The sequence below is a fragment of the Paroedura picta genome, chromosome 2 (genome assembly GCF_049243985.1).
Source record: "Paroedura picta isolate Pp20150507F chromosome 2, Ppicta_v3.0, whole genome shotgun sequence".
Lineage (NCBI taxonomy): Eukaryota > Metazoa > Chordata > Lepidosauria > Squamata > Gekkonidae > Paroedura > Paroedura picta.
The window spans coordinates 69,783,190-69,806,706 of NC_135370.1; the positions used below are offsets into that span (position 1 = coordinate 69,783,190).

At 40.3% G+C, this 23,517-nt stretch overlaps 1 long non-coding RNA gene across 1 annotated transcript; it reads right to left on the reverse strand.

The window, feature by feature from the left end:
* Nucleotides 1-2,891: 2,891 nt before the first annotated feature.
* LOC143828682 (uncharacterized) lies at nt 2,892-23,179 on the reverse strand. The gene is made up of 4 exons (XR_013227830.1): nt 23,044-23,179; nt 6,137-6,202; nt 5,522-5,621; nt 2,892-2,912 (listed from the first exon to the last, which is right to left on the reverse strand). It is a non-coding gene; the product is annotated as an uncharacterized LOC143828682 (long non-coding RNA).
* Between the last annotated feature and the right edge of the window lie 338 nt (nt 23,180-23,517).

Genomic DNA, 23,517 nt, shown 5'->3' on the forward strand with positions numbered 1-23,517 from the left:
AGTAGGTACAATTTCATTTATTGTGGTATTTTTTGAATGCATACAAAAGTGTTGCAAAAAATTTCAGCTTTAGCACAATAATTGGCAGTGGTATCCAAAAACACTACGACATACGATTCACACTTCTTGCCATGCCTGTTGGTGTTAATTGCCAGGCATAATGAAACAGATTATGAGGAGGCCAGGAAATATATCCAGAGGCTTCCCAGCCGGATGGTAAAGGGTTTTAGTTTGGTTTTGCATGAGTCTACCATCAGGTTCAGAGTCTCTATACATCAGTGTCTTACAGCAGATGCCAACTCTGCAGTAGCTGTTGTGAGGCATAAATTGTCAGATTGCATATTCAGCCCTATTACCCTTTCCACAGCACAGATGCAGGGTTTTTACTTCCCTCTTCCCACAGAGAAGAAATGAAAAATCCTCAAGGGAAATTGCCATCAGGGTTTACAAATGTGGCTTCATTTCTGAAATCATCTCCTGCTTACTTCCAGCTGTCAAAATGGGGAAAGCGATTCTGTTTATCTTCTACTGGTTCTGACACCCACTGGTATTATGTTGCTATGTCATCCCCTCTAAGGCAATAGTTTACAGATTTGTGCAAAAAGACTGGGCTTCTGTCATACTGTGTAGATTTACCATATTGTCCTGCAACATATTATTTAATTATTAAAACATATGTATCTTATCTTTCCTTGTGGTTCAAGGCGGTTTACAACAATTGTTAAAACAGGCTCTGACTTGAATACCAGCAGCTGTCCAAATATATGCATTGCAACATGCCAATCTCCCAGCTTTCCTGGATGTATTATACATGGCAAAAAACCTCACAAAAAGTCTGCCCCAAAAGACATGGTTGTTTTAATTTCTGCACATGGGATCATTTTTGCTGTGCAAAACCCATTATTTTATTTTTGATTATGCATGGCAGCCCCTCCTCATAGTGTCGACTGCATTTTTTCAGCATAGTATCTAAAACTAGCTTTGCAATTATTTTTCTTGTGTGATGGTACTGTGGATGCTCTTTTTCTGATGCAGAAATGTTGGCATGTTTTTGGTCTCCTCCCTTGAGTACTCACAGTTCCTCGTCCACCAATGGGAGCTTGAGGTGCCTGCTGCTCAGTACAAGCAATCTCGTGAACGTGCAATTTGGTTCAGTCATGGCTGTTTCTTAGGAAGGAGGGGGTTTTGCCATAACTCCAAGTGGCTCTCTAGCAGCTGGGTGGAGTTCAGAGCGATTTTCCCCAGAAATCAGTCTTTGGAACTTGATTTACACAGACCCAGGGTCTTTGTCTTAAAGAAACTGGTTGCAACTCTGGGTGAAGCGGCAATTGAAATGTTAATTGAGGACAAAGCTAAAGGCATTGGAATGTGAATGGCATTGCCTAGCAACGGAATTCCCTCCTCAAAGGCTCCTGAGACTATAAAACTAGCTTCTCTGAGGAACTCTGTCATACAAGTGATTACTTGCAGTGGCTGTCTACCTCTGATCAGTGACCATAGCAGGGATGGCTATTGTTTGATCGTTTATCAAACTGGCAAAGTGAAGGGGTCTTCCCTGTGCCACCTTGCATTGGCTCAGCAGCTCTCTGAAAGGTCACTTCCATCTTCCATCCAAAAGTCTCTGTGTCCCTACGGAAATTTCTCATTAGGTTTCTATGCCCATTCTATTCTCATGAGGCCCTGTTGGCAGCATGTGTCAGAGTAGCAGTCAGGTGACATTGCAACACAATGGAGGAAGTCCTCCCTCCCTGAGTTACCGCTAGAACTAAGGTGCATAACTGCTGCAAAAAAACCCATCACAATATCACAGCACATGCACAAATGGGAATGTTTTAATTTTTTTTAAGGATTATTTAAAAGGGTTGGCGAATGGAATGCAGTGAAAACTGGTACATACATAACAGGCCCTGATCTTCTGAGAGTTTTCTTCTCCTTCTTGCAGTTTACTCACTAAAATCACTTGGCCTTTCAAAAAAGAAACTTAATTACTGTGGTCAATCCCAGTACAAAGTGAATGGCCTGATTCCCCCTGATGAAGCCTGCACAGCAGAATGCACAGGGACTTTGTAAAAAAAAATTAAAATCAATTATTTCCCAGCACTTTTCCCTTTTTATTCTGTTAGCACATTGCTGGGTGCAACTCATTTTTTTCTTCATCTTTTGTAGGAATTACCTCCAGGATTCCATGCTTTCCATCCCTGAGTCGCCCCTCTAAGGCCTGCCAGTGTTTGTGTGTCTCTTACTATCCAATGTCTGTTTGCCATGAGAAAAGCTTATTGCATTTGTGTCCCACTGTGGAATTAGCAGTTTGCCAATTGGCTGACTTCTTCCCTTCTCCAGGTGCCTGTTTTAAACAGTGTGTTCAAACCATGGAAGTCTCAGTGAACAATTGTCAGTGCTACAAACTAAAGAATATTTATTAAAAATAAAAAGCCTACATACTTTCAGCATAGCATCATACTAACCAAGGGTTCCAAAAGAAAAGGGCAAACATGCAGTTCCTCTGTCCTTCACTCTGTACATGTCTTCGGTGATTTTATTATAAGGCAGACTCTTTAACATAAAAGTTAGAGTGTCTTAAAGGCTTTCCAGACCTGCAAACCTCCACATGGCAGTGGCCAACAGGAGGCCAGATGTAAGATCTCCTTCCTCCTAGATAGAATCAGCCAAACAGACTTTCCCTTTCATGCCAAAGGGTTTATTATCTCAATTTGCCCACCTCCTGTGGGGGTCAGAAAAGCAATTCCTGAAGTTTCCAAGAAGAAACTGTCTAGCATTTTAAACTTACAAAAGCTGTCTTCCCTAGCTATGGGTCTTACCTGACTATCTCATTGTCTCCAGCCAGGGAGCCATTATCATTTCTAAAACATTGCCTTGGATAAGAATCAGCTTCCTTGTCTTCTGCCTGTTCTCTGGTAACAGAGAGGGAAACTTTTTAAAATTCAAGATGAAGGTTTTGTACATTCCAAATATCTAAAGGCACATCCCCTTACATATGTATTTCCTATATTATTTGTCCATAAGCAACTTTTCTCAATCTTTTTGCCATTGAGAAACCCCTCAAACATTCTTCAGTCTTTGAGAACCTAGATGTGGTGTGGTCATGTAGAATATAGTTGGGAAGCATAGCTGTGTACACACCTACCCAGGGCTCCTCCCCCTTCCCACCCATCCAGGACAATCATTGGCCATTGTGGGGGTCAACATGACCATATATAGACATATCACCCAATATATCTTTTAACAAATTAAAAAAATATATAAAATTAATTAACTCCAATTCATTTGGGAAACCCTTCCAGGGCCATCAAGAAACCTCAAGGTTTCATGAATCTCTGGTTGGGAAGGCCTAGTCCATAGTATTGCACAGATTCTTGCAACGCTACATTAAACTATGGGAACACAGTTTCTCCTCATCATGGTTAATATTAATGTTCAGGGTTTCCCTCTGTCTGTTCAAGCCTGTTCCAAAATTATATTGATTTTCATTACTTAATTTAAGAATGTAAAATGTTTAAAACTCAGTTATTTCCTATATTGGAACACAGGACTTTCTAAGTGTATGACAGTGCATCTTTCATAAAACTTCAAGCACTGCCTTCAGGAGAGAAAGAATCTGCTGTGTATTAGGAAACTTGATGGCCATGATGTCTGTACTTACAAACATGACTATCATTGCAGCAACTGGAACTACCCCCTTTTGTAAAGATTTTTAGAATATTATTATAATATTATTGTTATAGCTCAATTTATTACTCACCACTCTCGGCATGCCAACTCACAATGACTTACATAGTAATAAAATAAATCAATACAGTAAAATAGTAAAATCCCTTATACCTCATAAAACCCCATATTTCAAAGCACAAGGAAAACAAGACACAAAGCAGTGACAAACAGCCCATAATCAGTTCTTCCTTAGTGGGCCGCAGACCCTGTGCTGCAGTTAAACAAGGAAGATGGAGTATCCAAGACAGAGACGTCTTCCAAAAAAATGGAGGGGAGAGGAAGGAGAGGGGAAAAGAAAGGAAATCTGGGCATAGAGTCTATATGTGTGCACAAACATGGGCCTATGGCTCTCTCCATGTGACAGAGAGCCCTGTGCAATGTGTATGAAGGTACATGTGATGTATAAAGGCATTCTAGGGAATGTGCACATGATCGGGACAGAGCCTGCTTTAGTTATCCCATTCCCCCTCTCACCCACCAAACTCAGACATGTGTCTTCATTCTACCACTCAGAACATCTAAAAAGGACTACATTTTAACAGCAAATGTTGCCTATTTGCCTTTTCTAATGAGATAATTATCTTTAATGTTGAACTCAATTATTCCTTAAAAGTAGTAGTCAGTATTTGTCCATACTGTTTTCAGTCTGTTTCCCTCCTTTTTATCATCAAACCCTCCTCCCCCACAAAAACGAACAACAGAATAAGCAAAATCATAGAAATGAGAAATTCAAAAAGGTATTCACATGGGCTGTTTTTTCTTCTTCTTTTGCCTGTCCAAAGAATATAGTTTAAAAGAGCTAATCATCTTTCTCTGTGGCTGGTCCCCATAATAAACTCAGGAGGGGCTCCCTTCTTCATCTCTAATTGCCATTCATCTTTTCTTCTTTAATTATATTCTGGCAATGCACTGTTCAGTGCCATCAAATACTGGAACAAAAAGTTGGATTCTCTCCCAGCACATACTGGCTAAATCTAAACTTTCTATTTCATAAAGAAAGAAAGTAAACTCTACAATTTAAAGGGCTTTCCTTTTCAAAAAAATCCTCGCTTGCCAGTGAAGATCTGTGCAACTGAGGCAATTGTGGTATGGTGTATTGTGTACATCATGAGACCTGTTGTGCATCCTTAATACTTCAGATTGCTATGCAGACCATGCAAATACTGGTTTAATATGCTAAAGAAGCTTTGTGGTTGATTTGGAGTGGTAATAGTTTTGATTTGATTGAAATGCAAATTATAACAATAGGTGGGGGGGATGCTGCCATGCAAAGAGAATGCTCCTTAGGCTGGAATAATGAGTGATCGTAGTCCTGGGTAGCAAAGGACTGTTGATTGTACAGAGGCCCAGAATCCCTGCCTGAAGATTACAGTCAAATAATTTTAGTCCATGTGGGGATATTTTGGGAGGAGAGGGGATTATTACCTGCATGGGGAATTCTCCCAGCCTGTTGGAGGCGATTCATTGGGTCACTGATGGATTCCTTGAGCTTAATGTAGTGATAGCAGTAGGACAACAAGGTAGCATGATAAAAATGTGATATTGGCAAGAAGTTGTCTATAGAGACCAACTAAGAAGGACGACAGAGAAAGGAAGGAAGTGCATTGGGAAATTGATTGGTGTTTGCTGTATACAAAGCAAAGGCTGCAAGCCTCTTGCATAAAGTTGGCTGCCAATGTATATGTGAAAAGGAAGGATAACTTTTTAGGGGATCACAGATGTATGGTCTTCCTTGTTACACATGCTTCCCCCCCCCCCCAAGCTGTTGTTCTTATAAAGAGGCATATACAACCTGGGGTTTGGATTCAAACTGACTCTTTCTTTAAAGCCCTCTCTCACACTTTTCAGGTGTGTATTCCACTTTTTTCTCTTCACATGCGTGGTCCATTTGTCTGAGGAGACATTGATAGCACATTAAAATACTTTTTGCTTTGTTTTTAAACAGCTTAAATTCTGTCTGGGAAAATGAGAAAGCTGACATTCTAACTGCCACAAAGACTGGCCTATCTTTGCCATGTTAAATTGTATTCTGAAATGGGATAGCTTTGTGGCCGTCATGAGGGCCAACTATAAGTGCTGAAGGTGGCCCTTGGGGGGAATATTTTAATAACTGACACAAGAACCAGCCAATCAACACTGTTCAAATCTTGCTACTTTAGAAAACCAGATTTCCTCTAAATCCAGTCCTGAGAAAAAGCCCATGAATGGATCACATCTGCAGTGATTACAATTCAACAACCTGGTGAGGCTGTGTGTTTTTGTTTTCCCTAAAGAAAGTTGGGTTTCATTGGAACATAATAAGCAAAGGAATCAGATGCTCTTTAATTAATCTTTCAGGGACAGAAGATTCTGGTTGCAATTCTAACTGCTTTTAGGAATAATCCCCATTAAATGACATAGGACTTACTTCTGAGTCAACTGGCTCAAGACTTCTTTCATAGACTCAAGCCATACCTCCTTGAGTGTTCCAGATCTAAAATGGATAAATAGATGGAGACGAAATAGTTTTCAAATCTTGTGTCATTTTGGTTTCCCCATCCCCCCACAGAACATCTGCCTTCTGCTTGCCAAAAAACTTAAGATTCATAGTGAAGTAGATTTTGTTTTAATATGGCATGCAAAAATATAGTTAATTGGGAGAAAATATTCTATGCTTTTAACCCTGGACCTATTCTATGCTTATCAAATGAGGAACTGATAACTCCATTTCCTGCTCTTTACAAAAATTGGCATTTAAAGCTATTTCTTCCAAAAGGCTTAATTAAAGATTTCCCCTACAGAACCTAAAATAGTCTTCCTGACCTGTGAGATGAACATATTCCCTGTGAGATAATAGAGTTTACAAAAGAATCTAGGAAAGGAAAGTCTAATTTTAAATATGAGACTCTTCTATATATCTATGTGTTTCCTGGCAGAAATTGCTCACCAGAAGTACATTCTATCTATTGAATTCTAGGTACTAGTTTTAACCTACATAGTATTTACGGTGAAGGTAACATTTTTGCAGCAGTGGGATTAGTTTGAAAATTCCTGTAGCATGTTCAGAACATGTAAAATATTCCCTATTCCAGATAAACTTAGAAAATCAGTGTGAACTGGGAAGAACTAGCTGCAGAGGTTACCAATAAGTTTTTGTTCATGACACCTTCCTAATTCTTGGCTTACATTTTTTTAAAGTACATGTGTTGTACATATACTATATATCTATCTTGAAAGAAAAAGAAAGAAAGAAAGAAAGAAAGAAAGAAAGAAAGAAAGAAAGAAAGAAAGAAAGAAAGAAAGAAAGAAAGAAAAAGAAAGAAAGAAAGAAAGAAAGAAAGAAAGAAAGAAAGAAAGAAAGAAAGAAAGAAAGAAAGAAAGAAAGAAAGAAAGAAAGAAAGAAAGAAAGAAAGAAAGAATCAACCTCTGGGGTTGCCATAAGTCACCTGGGATGATGACAAAAAAAAATGGCTGAGTGAAGTCTATTGAGGAACAGCGTTCATCTGAAGTTAGAAGACCCATTGTGATATGATGATATCCACATTTAACTGTAAATGTGTCGTGGCTAGCATACTTTCAGTATCCTTCTGCAGCAAGAAGGATTGATCTGGAGTGACCCTACCTTTATAGTGTGATATCTTAGAGTGCTTTTAATGCTCAATATTTCAAGATTCGGATTGGGAAAGCAGACTGTTTTGAACCCCTGCTTGCCTTAAAGGAGACGCCCCTAATTTATCTCAACTTCTGTCGGTCTTGGATTTTTATTCCCTCCTCTGCCTTCTTCAATCCTCTCTTCAATCCCCTCCAAGAAAAGAAAGAGGCTCCTCTCCCTCCCACACATTTAAGAAAAGAAAGAAAAAGGCTTGGCTCCCCCCCCCCTTCTGAGCCTCCCTAACCACGTGCAGAACACTTTCCTGTTTCAATGGGGAGGGGGGAAAGAGAAAGACCCAAGTTCAAATCGATCTGAATTCAACAGGATTGACAATGGAATAAACAAAGTAAGTGCAGACTCTGCCCAGGTGAGGAAGGCATTTAAAAAGGACCTTCAGTGTGCAGCATATTGATATCCTTCCTGGCTCAGAGAAAGAAAAGGTATTTTAAAACCTATAAAATCACAGTTTCCTTTGCAGTCTCCATAGTAAGGGCTAGAAGATGGGGAAATAGTCCCACAGGGTAATTGGGAGCTTCTACTGTACATTTATTTGTTTCTGTTAGCAGGGGATGATTTTACAGAACTTGTTTATATGTCCTATTGATTCTTCATTTGGACTTCAGAGTCTTTTAACTGGCATCCCCTGTCTGACTGTACTGTAATTTTCAAAGGATAGCTTAAAATAGAAGTCCTGGAAATGGCTTCTTTAGAAGGATTATCTATCTGAACCTGGTGATAAAAACAGTCTTTAATCCTCTCCATCAGGGTACTGGCTGGCATTCTCAGGTTATATCTCTGACTTTTCCATCCTTCTCCACTGGAAGGAAAGCTTTGTGTGTTTTCTTCATCTCTGTGATTCCATCAGCTCACCTCTATCGCAAAGTCCTCATTTCCTAGTGCATTGTTTTCTTATCAGCACGCTTTCTAAGCTTTGCACTTTGGACCCTGTTTGTTGATGGTGTCCATCTATGTTTATTGGGCTGTTCTTTGCACTTCAAAAGCAATCTTTTCTTTAAAAAATAACTTCACACCACATTTCTTGGTATGTTGCCAGATTTGCAGCCTCTTAGATAGTGCTTACTTTGCTAGGAACATGCTGAGCATCAATGAGTACAGTACAAGGAAGGTTAGCACATCATGAATCCATTTTGCATAGATAAATGCTGAGTTCCCTCTCCCTAGTATCCATGGAGGATGTGTGGCTCTGTTGTGTTCACATACATAGGTGTGACCTGGAAATACCACTGGGTAGCAATGCAGTCATGTTAAATACAGAAGAGGGTTCAACAAAATTTGATTCTAATAGCACCTTTAAGACCAACAAATATTTATCCAAAGCATGAGTTTTCGAGTACACACACGCTTCCTTAGACAATGGAACAAGGATCATATGGAACAAGGCATCCCTTCCACTCCCTCATCCAGCTCTGTAACAAGAATTGTTGTACGATTGCTTCTTATTGTGTTTTCGTGGAAATTGCCTCCACCGTTTGACTTTCCCAAGGCCTCTTTTCCCCTCCATTTACCATGGGGTTAGCTTCTCTCATGTTTGGGTGTTTTCCTAGATATATGTTATTAATCGAATTCCATGGGTTTGTTTTCCACAAGAGGAATAATCAGCATCAAGGAAATTGGTGGCAGTGAAACTGGGGGTAAAGAAGAGCTAAGGAGACACATTTTTGAAGTGGTATAGTTAATTAGATTACGTTTGTACTGTAGTGAAGCTGGAAGATTCCACAAAAACCTATAATAGAGGCTAATGAGAATTTTATCATGCTTGTTAAACGGGACATTTAATTGTGCAAAGGGTCTGTTGAGTGTAATGTAAAAACCAGTTAATAAAGGGAAAATCTTAATTTGCATATTCAGCTCTGCAACATCTAAACTGTCCAGTGAACAGAATAGCCTCAGGCCACAGCAGTCAAACGCTTGCTTCATTTTGTGCTGGTGAACATGTAATGCGATTAGGGCACTTAATTTCCTCTGGCGGGCATGAAAATTAATGCAGCATGGATGATTTACACTGAGGGGATTTTGTAATTATTCCAATTGATCCTGACAGAAGTTAATAGCTGTTGTTTTTGTTGGGAAGGTTACAAATACCATACAACCAGCCTGATTCTCCCAGGTCACGGGCAGGACTGCAGAAAGCTCAAACCACATGTGTTTTTTAAACAGCAGGGAGGTTGAAATGTGACCATAAATGAACCTTCTTATACAATCAATGACCTACATAGAAACAATCTGGTGTGAGTCCATTTAAAAAATCCTTTTCTTCTTGTTTTCATACCTGCCATAGAAACATTGTAAGAGGAAAAGAAATAAAAGCCAGATAGTGGCCTCTATAGGGAATAGACAGAGACATGTCTTGGATATGATGACGATGGCCAAGCCTTTGTTATTTGTTACTTGTTCTCATCGTGCCATACAGATAAATTGCCTTTGAAGGTATCCTTGCTAATCACCCTCAATACATTTTGTTGTATGTGGATCTGGCAAACTTTGGGCTATTTCCACAGGATTAATTATATGTTATCCCCCACCCCATTTTATTTATAACTTATGAAAAATTGCAGGTGAATTCTAGAGTCTTCATAATTGGAAAATATATATGAAATGTTAAAGAAAGGTAGCATACTATCATGCACAGGCACTTAGAAGATTTTGCCTAATCCAGATGAGGCAACCAAAGTAAACTTGATAGTAAAATAAAAATGAAAGGTTATCATAGATTTTATATTATTATTGTTGTTGTTGTTGTTGTTGTTATTGTCGATTATGGCTAATTATTTACTCAATAAGTCCATGTCATTGCTGTGCACATCTGCTTATAGATTTCTATAAACATAAAATGATTGTCACTTTCACCAAGCTACAAAAAATGGATTGACAAAAGAGGAAAAAAGAGGGAAGAGCATGAGCAAACATAGTTACTTTTATCAAACGTTTTAAGGGTCTCTAAACACTTCACCATCTTTGTAGTCCTCCTCTGGACATGCTCCATTTTCTCTACATGTTTCTTCAGTTGTGGTGCCCAAAATTGAACACAAGTGAGGTCTAACCAGAGCAGAATAAATTAGTAACATCACCTCATGTGATCTGGGCACTATATTTCTTTTAATACAGTCCAAAATGCCTTTTTATGTTCAGTGTATAGTAACACCCCCAGATGTATAGTATGTACAGTAACACCCCCAGATCCTTTTCACATGTGCTACTGCCAAGACGAGTCTCACTCATCCTATAGTGATGCATTGATTTTTCCTACCTAAATGCAGAACTTTACATTTTTTACTATTAAAATTCATTTTATTAATTTTAGCCCAGTTTTCCAACCAGGGCCTCTTCTGAATGATGGATAAGCTGATGAAAACTCACTAAATACATCGTTGTTTTTCTGACCTCTGCACAGAAGAGTGAATTTACTCTGCAAAACTGATTTTGCTCTGCATGGTGAACTGCCTCTTCGGTGCTTTAAGCGTCTTTTAAGCGTTGTTTCTGAAAGATGCTTTTCACCCATTCATTTCTCTATTAGCCATGCAGAGAAGCTCTTTATTAATGCAGATTAGTGATTGCATTAGAGAACAAAGCGGAGTTGGCAACACTACAGGGGGCAGGGCTATGAATTATTCCATGCAGAGAACACTGCAACGTAGTTTTTCTACAGACAATATTCAATGCAGGACAATGACTGTAATATAATAAAGTGGTCTAAACTGGTTGTTTTTTAAACTGTTTTATTTGGCTCCGTGCAAAATACCTCCTGTCAAGATCATCCTGTATCCTGATTCTGTCTTCTGGTAAGTTTGCTATCCCTCCCTGTTTAGTATCATCTGCAAATTTAATAAGCACCCCCTCTATTCCTTCATCCCAATCCTTTATGAATATGTTGAATAACACAGAGCCCAGGACAGCTCCCTGAGGCACTCCACTTGTCACTCCTCTCCAAAAAGATGATAAGCCATTTACAAGCACCCTTTGGGTGTGATCTGTCAACTAGTTCTTGATCTGCCTAACAGTTATAGGATCCATATCGTATTTTACCAATTTGCCAATAAAAATATCATGGGGAACCTTAGAAAAAGCCTTATTGAAATCAATGTAAACAATGTCCACAGCATTCCTATGATCTAGCAAGGTAGTAACTTTCTCAAAAAAGAGATAAATTTAGTCTGACATGACTTGTTCTTGAGAAATCCATGCTGACTCTTAGTAATTATAGCCATCCACTATAGGGGCTCAAGGATCAACTGTCTGATGATTTGTTCTAAAATTTGGCCAACTATAGATGTCAAGCTGGCAGGTCAGTAGTTTCCCGGGTACTCTTTTTTCCCCTTCTTGAAGATAGAGACAACATCAGATTGGACGTTGACTGAGCCTCTGACTAAATATAAGCACCCCCCTCCCCAGGTATATAAGCAATATAAGCTTTCATTTCAGTACCCCAACCCATTAGGTGCATAGAGGCATATATTGTACATGCATTTGAACATTTGCACATTCATGCAGTCACTGCATGTACAACAAACATGAATTAAACACATACACTGAAAAGGACTAATGATTTTTTCAGTCAAGTGGATTGTTGAACAACTATTTTTTTACAGCTTCCTCAGACACATGAAACTACAATGTGTTTGCAGCAATTAAAGTGAAGTTCCTCAATTCTGTGTGTAAGGAAATAGAAACACATACATTTTCCTTGCCTCCTTTATCTTTGTATTATATGTGATCTGGCATATGATCTCCTGGCATAGAGGATACATTAGCACAGACTAATGTGTTTGGGAAAATGCGTTGTTTGGTGGTATTTAATTTAAATAACTGAACAGCAATCTTTGGTAACTGACTGTTGATGAATGGTCCAAAGAAATAACAGCAGCCCTGAATAGATTAAGGAAAAAATGACACCAGGACAAGGTGCTATGATGACTGGATGTTATAGGAGTCCTCCATGCAATCATGTCAGTTTATTAATCCACAAAGAGTTGGAGAGCACTACAAATCAAATACAGACAAAGGCATGAAAAATTGATCAACAGAGCTGTGGACAAAACACACTAGCACTCCCTTCCCTTAATTTTTTTTTTAATATCAGCAAAATTGCCTCTACTTGCTCAGCTTTGCAAGCTCAATCACACTGTATTTGCTACATAAGCAACTATGGGAGACAGACAGATAGACAAGATAGACAAGATAGATCAGACAGACAGACAGACAGACAGACAGACAGACAGACAGACAGACAGACAGACAGATAGATAGATAGATAGATAGATAGATAGATAGATAGATAGATAGATAGATAGATACTTGCAACTCAGCAATTTTTCTTTCCAATCTGTTCTTGAAGTTCTCTCAGGTAGTTTTTGTTCAATCCCGGAAAGGGAAATTGTTGAGTTGCAAAGCAAAAATTGAGTCCAGTAGTACCTTTAAAGACCAACAAAGATTTATTCAAGGCATGAGCTTTTTTGTGCAGGCATACTTCCTCAGACAAAATGGAACAAGAATCATGAGAGTGCAGATATATAGAAAAAGTAAATTAGTGGCAAATTAGTAAACTATGTCATAGTATCCAAATTATGCCACATTATGCCATATGATGATTCATATGATGTTGCGGGGAGAGGAAGGGAAGATAATTGTAAGCCACTCTGAGACTCCTCTAGGAAGTGAAAAGCAAGGTATGAAAAACAACTCTTTTTCTTCTTCTATTTATAATTCAGAATTAGTGGCAACTGAAAGGTAACCACCAGACATGGCTTCTCATTTAAGAGTCTCTTATATGTGATAGCCTGTTATATTAGTGCTGTGACAAGCCCAAGGTCACTCAGCTGGCTGCACCATGCTGGCTCATAAGCAAATTTAAAACAACTTAAAAATTACAAATTGCTACTACCAAACAAAGCCCCACCCTCACCCCAGTCCTCTTCAGTCTGGCCTGCAGGAATTGGCTGTAAACCAGTAACATACGTCCAGCCAAGAAAAATGGAGGACCTAAAAGGAGAGGAGAGGAGGAAAACCCACATGATGTTAGGTCACTATGGCCTCAACCACAGGCCTGGTGGAAAACTGCTGTTACAGGCCCTGTGAAACTGAAAGGCTCCAGGCCAGTTTGCCTCACTGTCAGCCAATCTTCCACTAAGGCATCCTCAGTTAAGCACTAAGGACAGTATATGTAGGCAATCACACCCAGCTCTATCTCCTGATGGATGCCCCCCCCCCCCCCCAAAAAAAAACATTCACCGGATGTTTGGAAGCGGTGATGGTTTGGCTCAAGCAGAGCACATGAAATGCAACCCTTCCAAGACAGAGGTCCTGTGGCTGGGTAGGATGGGTCCAAATCAGGAAGTGTGCTTGCCCACCCTGGATGGTGTGCATCTTGGGGTTACACAATCTGCCAGGAACCTGTGCATGACCTTCAACACCTCCCTTTCCATGGAGGCTCAAGTCACTAGAGTAACCAAATTGGAATTTTTTCATCTATACCAACCTAAGCTACTAGCGGCCTATCTAGCCCCAGAGCACCTGGCCACACTGATCTATGTGACGGTCATCTCCAGGCTAGACTTCTGTTACTCACTGTATGCAGGCCTACCCTTGTCCCTGATCCAGAAACTGTAACTGGTGCAAAATGCAGCTCACCAAAACACCATGGATAGACCATATCCAGCAAGTGCAGAACAGTTGCATTGGTGGCCAGCTGAATTCTGAATCTAGTTCAAGATACTGTTTCTGACCTTTAAGGCCATGTGCAGTCTGGGTCCAGTGTATCTGAGGGACTGCCGATCTACCTATGTCCCCCTGAGGATGCTTCATTCCTCCAATACCAACAGGTTGTTGGTTCCCGGCCCTAAAGAAGCCTGCCTGGCCTTATCTAGGGCTAGGCCCTTTTTTGTCCTGGCCCCCACCTGGTGGAACGAGCTCTCAGAGGACCTCAGGACTTTGATAGAGCTGTTTCAGTTCTGCAAGATGGAGCTCTTCCTCCAGGTACATGGTTAAGGCCAGGTAGGGCCAGGAACATCTTGGTGCTCACTTTACAGACTAGACCATCTGAGCTACTTAGCTTGCTGCTGATTAATGATGGGTTTTTATTCTGTATTTTATAATGTTCAGTTATATTTTATTGTATTTGTATTGTTGTTGGAAGATGCCATGAGAAAGTAACTCCAGAAGTGGCAGCATATACATTCAAAGAAATAAAATCATCTTTGTTTCTGCATATAATGCAGTTTTGGAACCATGTTTAACAGAAGAAGAACGGGACATTAAAACATGGCTGGCATAAGCAAGCCTCTGTCTGTGTGAGTTCTATGGGGCTAAATGAGGAACACCACCAGCCAGACAATGTTCACTGAAACCATACCACAGACAGAACTACACATCAAAATGTGTATAATTATCTAAACATCCTTATCCATGGTTCCTCTATATAGTTGTGAAATGCCCCTGTGGGAGGAGCGTGTCCGGAGTGTCCACACTTGACTATGGGCCAGTCAGGGTGAGGCCAGCACAGCTGATTGGGCCGGCCCCTACACTTGCTGCCCTCCCTAGCAGCCTCCCTCACAGGGTCCATATTATGGGGAGAGGAAGGGAAGGCAATTTTAAACTGCTTAGAGACACCTGAGGCTTGCCGGGTGTCTGTGGACCATTCTCAGTTCTCTCAGAGCTCTCAGCCCCAGCTCTCTCGCAGGGTGCCTATCATGGGGAGAGGAAGGGAAGGCGATTTAAACTGCTTAGAAACATCTGATACCTGCTGGGTGACTGTGAACCATTCCCAGTTCTCTCAGACCTCTCACAGCCCCACATACCTCACAGGTTGTCTATTGTGGGCAGATGCATGGAAAAGGTGTTTGTAAACCTTTTTGAGACTCCTTTTGATAGTAAATAGCAGGGTACAAGAATCCAGCTCTTCTTCTTCTAAGGGGCAACAGTGAAAGAAGCATGTGGGCACATAACATATCAACACTAAAAAAAATGGAGACAGAAGGAGCAGGGTGGATACCTGCGTACTGTGACTACCCCATGTGGATTAGGGCAGAGGGAGATTTTGGGTGTCTGTGACCTAATTCACACAAGGAGGGAAATGAGGATGAACGCAGAACAGGGAGGAATTGGTTGCCACTAGGAAGAGTCTCCAGTCTGATTTTCCCTTCACATATCTGAAGACAAGGCTTTTGAAAGCTCATCTGTAACCACTAAACCACAATTCCTAAATGTCACTCCTCTCCCACACTCAACTAACATTCCAAACCACAGGTTCTTGACACCCATCTCTCCATACCCACACCCTCATTTGTCACCATGCTGCCACCCCCCCACACACATACACACACAACACACATATTCAACCTCATGCCCTTACAGACTGGACAACCCCTCCCCTTCTCTTCCCAATGTCAAGCTCTCTTTATCTGAATAACTCTCTTCCTTTCTACCTCCCACTCTCTTTGCTATTTCCCCCCCTACACCCCTGCTAGTGCCCATTGTATCAGCTACAATGGGCTTTAATTCTAGTGTAAGTATAACAGAGAACAGAAACTTGTCTGTGAATTATTAATTAAGCAACTACTTTTTGCTTGTGACACCATTGTGGAGAGCCAAGTCTATTCTGCCTCAAAAGCAAGGGATATTGCTAATGTAGAAATTGTTTCAGTGAATCTTCCCTGAAGTAGATTCATGCAGACTCTATTTCTAGCACTGTCTTTGCAGTCACACAGCTTGCATTCTGAGTTAAATGGAAAATTCAGGACCACTGAATTGTAAGGAAAAAAGAAATGTGATTAAGGCTCAATGTACTATTTCTAGCTAGTGAGAGAGGAACTTCAGCACAGTGTCCCTTCACTGAGGCAGAACTATGGCTGCCATCCATTCACCCAGTTTTAGAAGTTGGATGCTCCAGTAAATTAGGGAGACGAAATAACAAAGGTAGAGTGAGGGAGGCAGTCCTGAACTCTTCCCCTGGGCTGCTTTTAAGTACAGAAGTACATTTTACAAGCAGTTTTATAAAGCACTTTAAATAGTGCAACAAGAAATACGTTAAAAATTTGAAGTCCTGAGGTAAATATCATCAATGAATGCTGGGAGAGTAACCCATTTATCATATATGTTGCCATTTTTTAAATTCTATGCATATTACAAGGACTTAGTGAAATGATTCCCATGACTGGAAAGCAGTAGTGCTTTGAGTTGTTCAAAAAAACAGAAAAGGTCATAGAATGGCATTGATTGTGAGAAGAGGGTTTGCCTGTCAAGAAATACTAGAGGAAGAAAGTGACTTTCCAGTGGATGATAGAATATATGGACAACAGGACCTTCTAATTATGGGTGACTTCGATTTTCTTGATGTGTGCTGGGAAACAAGCTCTGCTAAATGTCCAGTGTATTGCAACTTTCTGACCTGCCTGGCTGATAATTTTATTTATCAAATGGTGGAAGGACCTATGAGAGGTTCAGCCACACTCGACTTAATACTGACCAAGAGGCAAGAGCTAATGGATGGGGTGAAGGAGGTGGTGAACCTGGGGGGGGGGAGTGACCATGTAATCCTAGAATTTCTTAAAAGATGGGGGGCTATCGTGAAATGGATGCAGAACTTTGGTGAAACAATTTCAATTGAAGAATGGGAACATGCATGGTGTAAAATGGTAAAACTAACTAAATGTCAGATTTTGAGAGAAGATTGATATGATAAATTTTAGATGGTATTTAACTTCTAAAGCTATAAGTAAAATATCAAATCAAACTGATGGTAAATGTTGGAAATGTCATGAGACAATAGGATCCTTTTTCATATTTGGTGGAACTGTATTGTAGTCAAACAATTCTGGGTAAAAATCATGATAAACTACAAACTGTATTTAAGTGTAAATTTCCGCATGTGTCAAAGAATATGTAATTGAGTATCTACCCAACAAGTCTTCCTAGAGAAGGCACAGAATTCTTTTTCCAAGTGACAGCTGCAAGACTCCTTATAGCCTCTGGCAGGAAACAACAACAAGAACCTTTGATGGACACATGATGTGATAAGCTCAGAGAACTTGCTGGGATGGCTGAGCTTACGAACATAGTAAATCAAAAACCAATTGAAAAATTTCAAAATCAATGGGGTGAACTTATAAAATGTTTGTAAAACTTGAAACTGCATTCTTTTTTTTTTGGTCTATTTTTCTTTCTGTAAGTTTTATTCCTTATGAAAAACAAAAAAAATGTTTTTAAGATGGGGGGCAAGCAAGTATGCAGTCAGATGTGTACGTTAGACTTTCACAGGACAGACTTTAATAAACACAGAGGCATTATGAGAGTCATCCAGTGAGCAAGAAAGCTGGAAGAGAAAGCTATTGCATGCTCAAGCTATGATTATTTCAGCAAGCTGGAAACATGACAGGGGATTCAAGAAGCCTATTTAGATGAACAAAGAACTTCAGGAGGAGCTAAGGAAGAAAAAGGAAATGGAGGGACGGTCAGACTTCTAAGACTATCTGAAGGTTACAAGGCACTGTTGGTCAGCCATCAGAGAGGCCAAAAGAGAAAAATTTGACTGGTTAGCTATTAAAAAGTAAAGGGTTCCAGATAAACACATTTTTTCTCTATAGCCTGTTTTCAATGTTTCCTTCTTCCTCAATGATTTTATCTAAAACAAATTATTACAAAATATTGTTGTTGTTGTTAGGTGCGAAGTCGTGTCCGACCCATCACGACCCCAAGGACAATGATCCTCCAGGCCTTCCTGTCCTCTACCATTCCCCGGAGTCCATTTAAGTTTGCACTTACTGCTTCAGTGACTCCATCCAGCCACCTCATTCTCTGTCGTCCCCTTCTTCTTTTGCCCTAAATCGCTCCCAGCATTAGGCTCTTCTCCAGGGAGTCCTTCCTTCTCATCAGGGGGCCAAAGTATTTGAGTTTCATCTTCAGGATCTCCTCTAGGACTGACCAGTTTGTTCGCCTTGCAGTCCAAGGGACTCGCAAGAGTCTTCTCCAGCACCAGAGTTCAAAAGCCTCAATTCTTTGACGCTCGGCCTTCCTTATGGTCCAACTTTCACAGCCATACATTGCAACTGGGAAGACCATAGCCTTGACTAGACACACTTTTGTTGGCAGGGTGATGTCTCTGTTTTTTAAGATGCTATCTAGATTTGCCATAGCTTTCCTCCCCAGGAGCAAGCATCTTTTAATTTCTTTGCTGCAGTCCCCGTCTGCAGTGATCTTGGAGCCCAAGAAAATAAAATCTGTCACTATCAACCATTTCTTCCCCATCTATTGCCAGGAATTGAGAGGGCAGGATGCCATGATCTTTGTTTTCTTGATGTTGAGTTTCAAGGCAACTTTTGCACTCTCCTCCTTCACTCGCATCAACAGGCTTAATTCCTCTTCACTTTCTGCCATTAGAGTGGTATCATCTGCATATCTGAGGTTGATATTTCTCCCTTCAATCTTGATCCCAATTTGTGACTCCTCTAACCCCGCCTTTCTCATGATGTGCTCCGCATACAAGTTAAATAGGCAAGGCAACAGTATACAGCCTTACCGAACTCCTTTCTCAATTTTGAACCAATCAGTGATTCCATGCTCAGTTCTCACTGTTGATTCTTGACCTGCATATAGGTTTCTCAAGAGACGAATAAGATGCTCTGGTATTCCCATCTCTTTAAGAACTTGCCACAATTTGTGGTGCTCCACACAATCAAAGGCTTTAGCATAGTCAATGAAGCCGAAGTAGATGTTCTTCTGGAACTCCCTAGCTTTCTCCATGATCCAGTGTATGTTGGCAATTTGATCTCTAGTTCCTCTGCCTCTTCGAAATCCTTCCTGTACTTCTGGAACAAAATATTAGTATTTGCATATATAATATTCCCTTAAATAAAGCTAACAAACTTTCACCTACTTTTAAATGTCATGTCTCAAGATCATTAAATATTTCTGTGAGAAAATATACAAATCCAGAGTAAAACTTTCTGTGTGAATACATAGCAAAACACATTAACAAAGCCATCATTAACTTAGCTTCTGCCAGTTACATAACCATTTCTTACCATATAAACAGTGCTTAATGCTCAGCATTTCATGGAGATCTCTTAACTGCTCTATGGCTATAAAAAAAACTCATGTCTCCCCCTTAAGTAATGACTTATACACAGTCTCTTAATTGCCAGGTGTTATTCTAACTACTGTTCACTAATTAATCTCCTAAGTGACAAGAAAGGTCCCAGGTGGTATTCATCCCAAGGGGATATAAGCTGCCCAGATTAAAATGTAATAAGTCTTTTTTTTGTAACAAAAACTTGTTAGTATTCATTCCACAGGTCGTGTTTGGTGTTATTCGTTCAATATCAATGATCCTCCAGGTCATGCTGCATTTCTTCAAAGTGACTCTGTAACCGGACGTCTTTAATCTTTGCTTTTAAACGTGACAGGTACTCAAGAATGCAAACCTTAAGTGGTCTAACCATCATGCCAACATAGATCAAACCACAAGGACACAGGATGACATAGATTACTCCTTTGGTTGCACAGTTTATGAACACTTTACTTTGTAACCATTGGCAGTATTGGTGAATTCTGACATTGTATGCATATATTTGTAGGCACAGCATGTTCCACAGAGAAAGCTTCCCTTAGGTAAATGGCTGTCCCTTTCCAGTGAAGGAGTGCTAAGACTGGCCAGGGAAGCTTCTTCACAGGTGTGAGTAGTGATCTTAAATGAGGAAATAGGCCTGCTGTTGGGTGAAGATGGAGAGACTGTCAAAGTCACAGAGAAAGCAGAAAGTCTAAATACCTATTTTGCCTCAGTTTTTCCCCAGAAGAATGTGGGGATATCTAGGATTCATAGTAGACAAGGTATCATGTCTGGGTGGCAGGTTGACCAGAGAAATTGCCAAGAGGCATCTGGCTGCACTGGAAGAGTTGGGCTGAATGATGTGCACATGAGAGTTCCTTGAGACCTTGTAGAAACTTTATCATCTTTAGAACCTCATGGAGGACTGGAGAGGTGCCAGAAGACTGGAGGAGAGTAAATGTTATCCCTGTTTTCAAAAAAGGGAGGAGAGATGACTCAGGATACCGCAGGCCAGAGAGCCTGATCTCAGTTGTAGGGAAGATAATGGAGCAGATTTTAAAGGGGGCAATTTTGCAAACACCTGAAGAACATTTTGTTGATCTGGGGAAGTCAGCAGAGATTAGTCTTCAGCAGGTCCTGCCAGACCAACCTGGGTGTATTATGCATGACAGAAAGTCTCACAAAAAGTCTGCCCAAAAAGACGTTAGTGTTTTTATTTCTGCATGTGAAGCTGGTTTCACCATGGGAAAGCCACCACAGTATTTTTGATTCTGCATGGCATTCCCCTCTAATAGCAGTAACTGTGTCTTTTCAGTGCAGTATTTAAAACTAGCTTTAAAATGACTTTTCTTCTACAATAGCCATGAAAATGCCTGTTTTTCATGAATAAATGCTAGCATGTTTTTGATCTCATCCCTTGTGCCACCATACACCAATGAGGGAAAAGAACAGCCTCTAGCTCCTTGTCCAAAAATGGGAGTTTGATGCACCCATTTGGCACAGACCCTCCCACCTATATTATGACAACATTACACCAGCAGAAATTAATTTATTTATTCCCTTAGAGGCATTTGCAAGCATTTCAATCCACTCTCTACAAGGAACAGCACACTTCTGAGGGGGAAAGGTTATAGTGTTTTCAAAAGGCTCCCATGGATATTTCTTGTTGAGGTCTCCATGTCCATGAACTACAATTCCCATAAGGCCCTGCTAGTAGCATGTGCCAGATTGGCAGTCATGTGACATTGCAGCTGACTATGGCCTGCGAATGAGCATCTAACAGAAGGGAGAAATTGCCCCCCCCCCACACACACACATACACTATTTGCCACTGTAAATCCATCTTTCAAATGCATAATCCTTGCAGAAAAACACAACCATTGGAAAAAAATGATGTTTTAAAAGGGTCAATGTGCTGACTTTGGTGAAAACCTTTACATGTATAATAGCCCCTGGTTTGACCAAGTGACAGGTTTACTGGTTCATGGAAACTCAGTGAATGTTCTTTACCGAGATTTCAAATAAGGACAAGATGCAACTCAATAAGGATAACTGCAGAGTTTTACATCAGATCACAAAAATTAGAAGCATGCATAATGGATGGGAGATCCACTTCTGGGTAGCATTGTGTGTGAATGAGATACTCTATAGTTGGATGCTTATTGTGACTGGTTGTGAAAATATTATTACATTTTTTGGATCTTAAGAAATCGAAGCCACTGAGGAAAAGATATTCCTTTGAAAATGAGTTATATACCGGACCTCATTTTGGCTTTCATTTTTAGGAATAAAGAAGGTTCTCTGTTTGTATATCGCCGTTTTGTCAGTTTTCTTCTCATCCTTGACATTCTTTGGTTGGTGTATTTTCTGTGTGCGTGTGTTTTTTGTTTGTTTGTTTGTTTTTTGCTATCACCTGGATCTTGATAACCCTAATTTATTCTAGAATTAAAAAATAAAAAATCAGTAAATTGTACAAGTGCAGAACTTTCCCCTCTACCCTCTGCTTACTTCCTGTTGCTTTCTATCATTGTCTACAACTGTAACAATGATGCTGTCTGCTATTTGTCATTAGCATGTCCTAAGACTCTCGAGCCCCTACTACATAGCCAACAGGCTGCATTTGGCTTCGTTGGTCACTGTGGACATGCTGTGCAGGCCTTGCTTAGAGTCTTCAGACCTCCTAATGAACTTCCTTTGGTTTTAAGGTGACCAAAGCTGAGTAATAATGGAACGCTCTTTAATAGACTCTGTCTCCCATTGCTACACATTTAAAAAGCCCTCAACCACCTCTGGAGTTCTCACTCTGTTGTATTAGACAGTGAAATGTTTAACCTTCTGTTGAAGGCTAATATTTATAGGTCCAGTGAAGCATTTTACATCGCCTGCCAGTAATGAGCTATCTTGTCATCAATAGTCAATTAACTCTCTGAGACTGTAAATCCACCACAATAACCTGGGGATTACAGCTTGCATTTCCCAAGCAAGCACTTGAGGCAAAAGGCTGAGATTGGAACTAACTAGATGTAGAATAAATGAAAACAATTATGAGGGTGTTTTCTTTCTTTAAAAAAAAAACACCCTGCGTTATCCCAAAGGAATGCTGAATTAAAGAGTTTAAAGTTTAATTACTCTCTTTGCTTTTGGTACATTGGGTAATCAGTCACCTATGAAGTAAAGTGTTTAAGAAGGCTTTGTACTCATTTAAAAAATTCTGAAGCACAGACTGCTGAAGCAAACAAAGTGTTTTGTCGAGCTCCAGAATTGCAAGATGGAATTAATTCTTTGTTCAGCAAATATTTCATATGTATAATGCATGTGACAAGGATGTAAATGATGGAAGGGAAAGGCCTACCTGTTTCCCAAATTGAACTTGTGTAAGAGGGAGACTCACAACCCAACTCATATATTACAGTGTCCTTGAGTCCCCAATACCCTTGCCCTGCGTTCTCTCGAGAGTTGCCAGCCAGCTAGGCATTCTGAGCACTGCCATGGGCAGCAGATCTCTGCTCCCAGGCCCCTCTTTGTAGTCCAATCAGCTGGCCAGTGGGAAATTCAAGGGCATCTGAAAAAGGACTAGGTCTTCCTTGCTGTTGGAATACAATCAGCCAGTTATTTGGAGCAGGCCTACCTTGTAGGGCTGATTGTTGCAAACTGCAGTGTCCAGTTCATACACTCAGCAGAGACACCCAGTAGCTGCAGAACAGGAGCTGAAGTAGATGAGTTATCAGGAGCCCTTTGTTTCAAATGAGAATTCCCATTTCCTTTTGGAACAGGAAAAGAAGGAAAGGGATTTGTTCTCAGTCTGTCTCTCCTTGTTTCTTTTATGTGTGTGTTCTTCATTTTGTAGCAGCATGTAAAAACTGTTTTTTGTAACCTGTTTAAGCTTATGAACACTGATTTGGCAAGGGTGCCAAATCAATGAGCATGACATATCTGTACAGCAAGTCAACTTTATTTCTTAAACCCTCTTATTGTTCCAGTGTCTACAGGACCTAAAGTAAAACATTTACTGCACTCTCTCAAAGTGTGCTAAGAGTTGAACCTGATGTAGTGGGGAAAGGGCAGTCCTCTTTTTCTGTGTTTTGGTGACTATCGCCAGTGC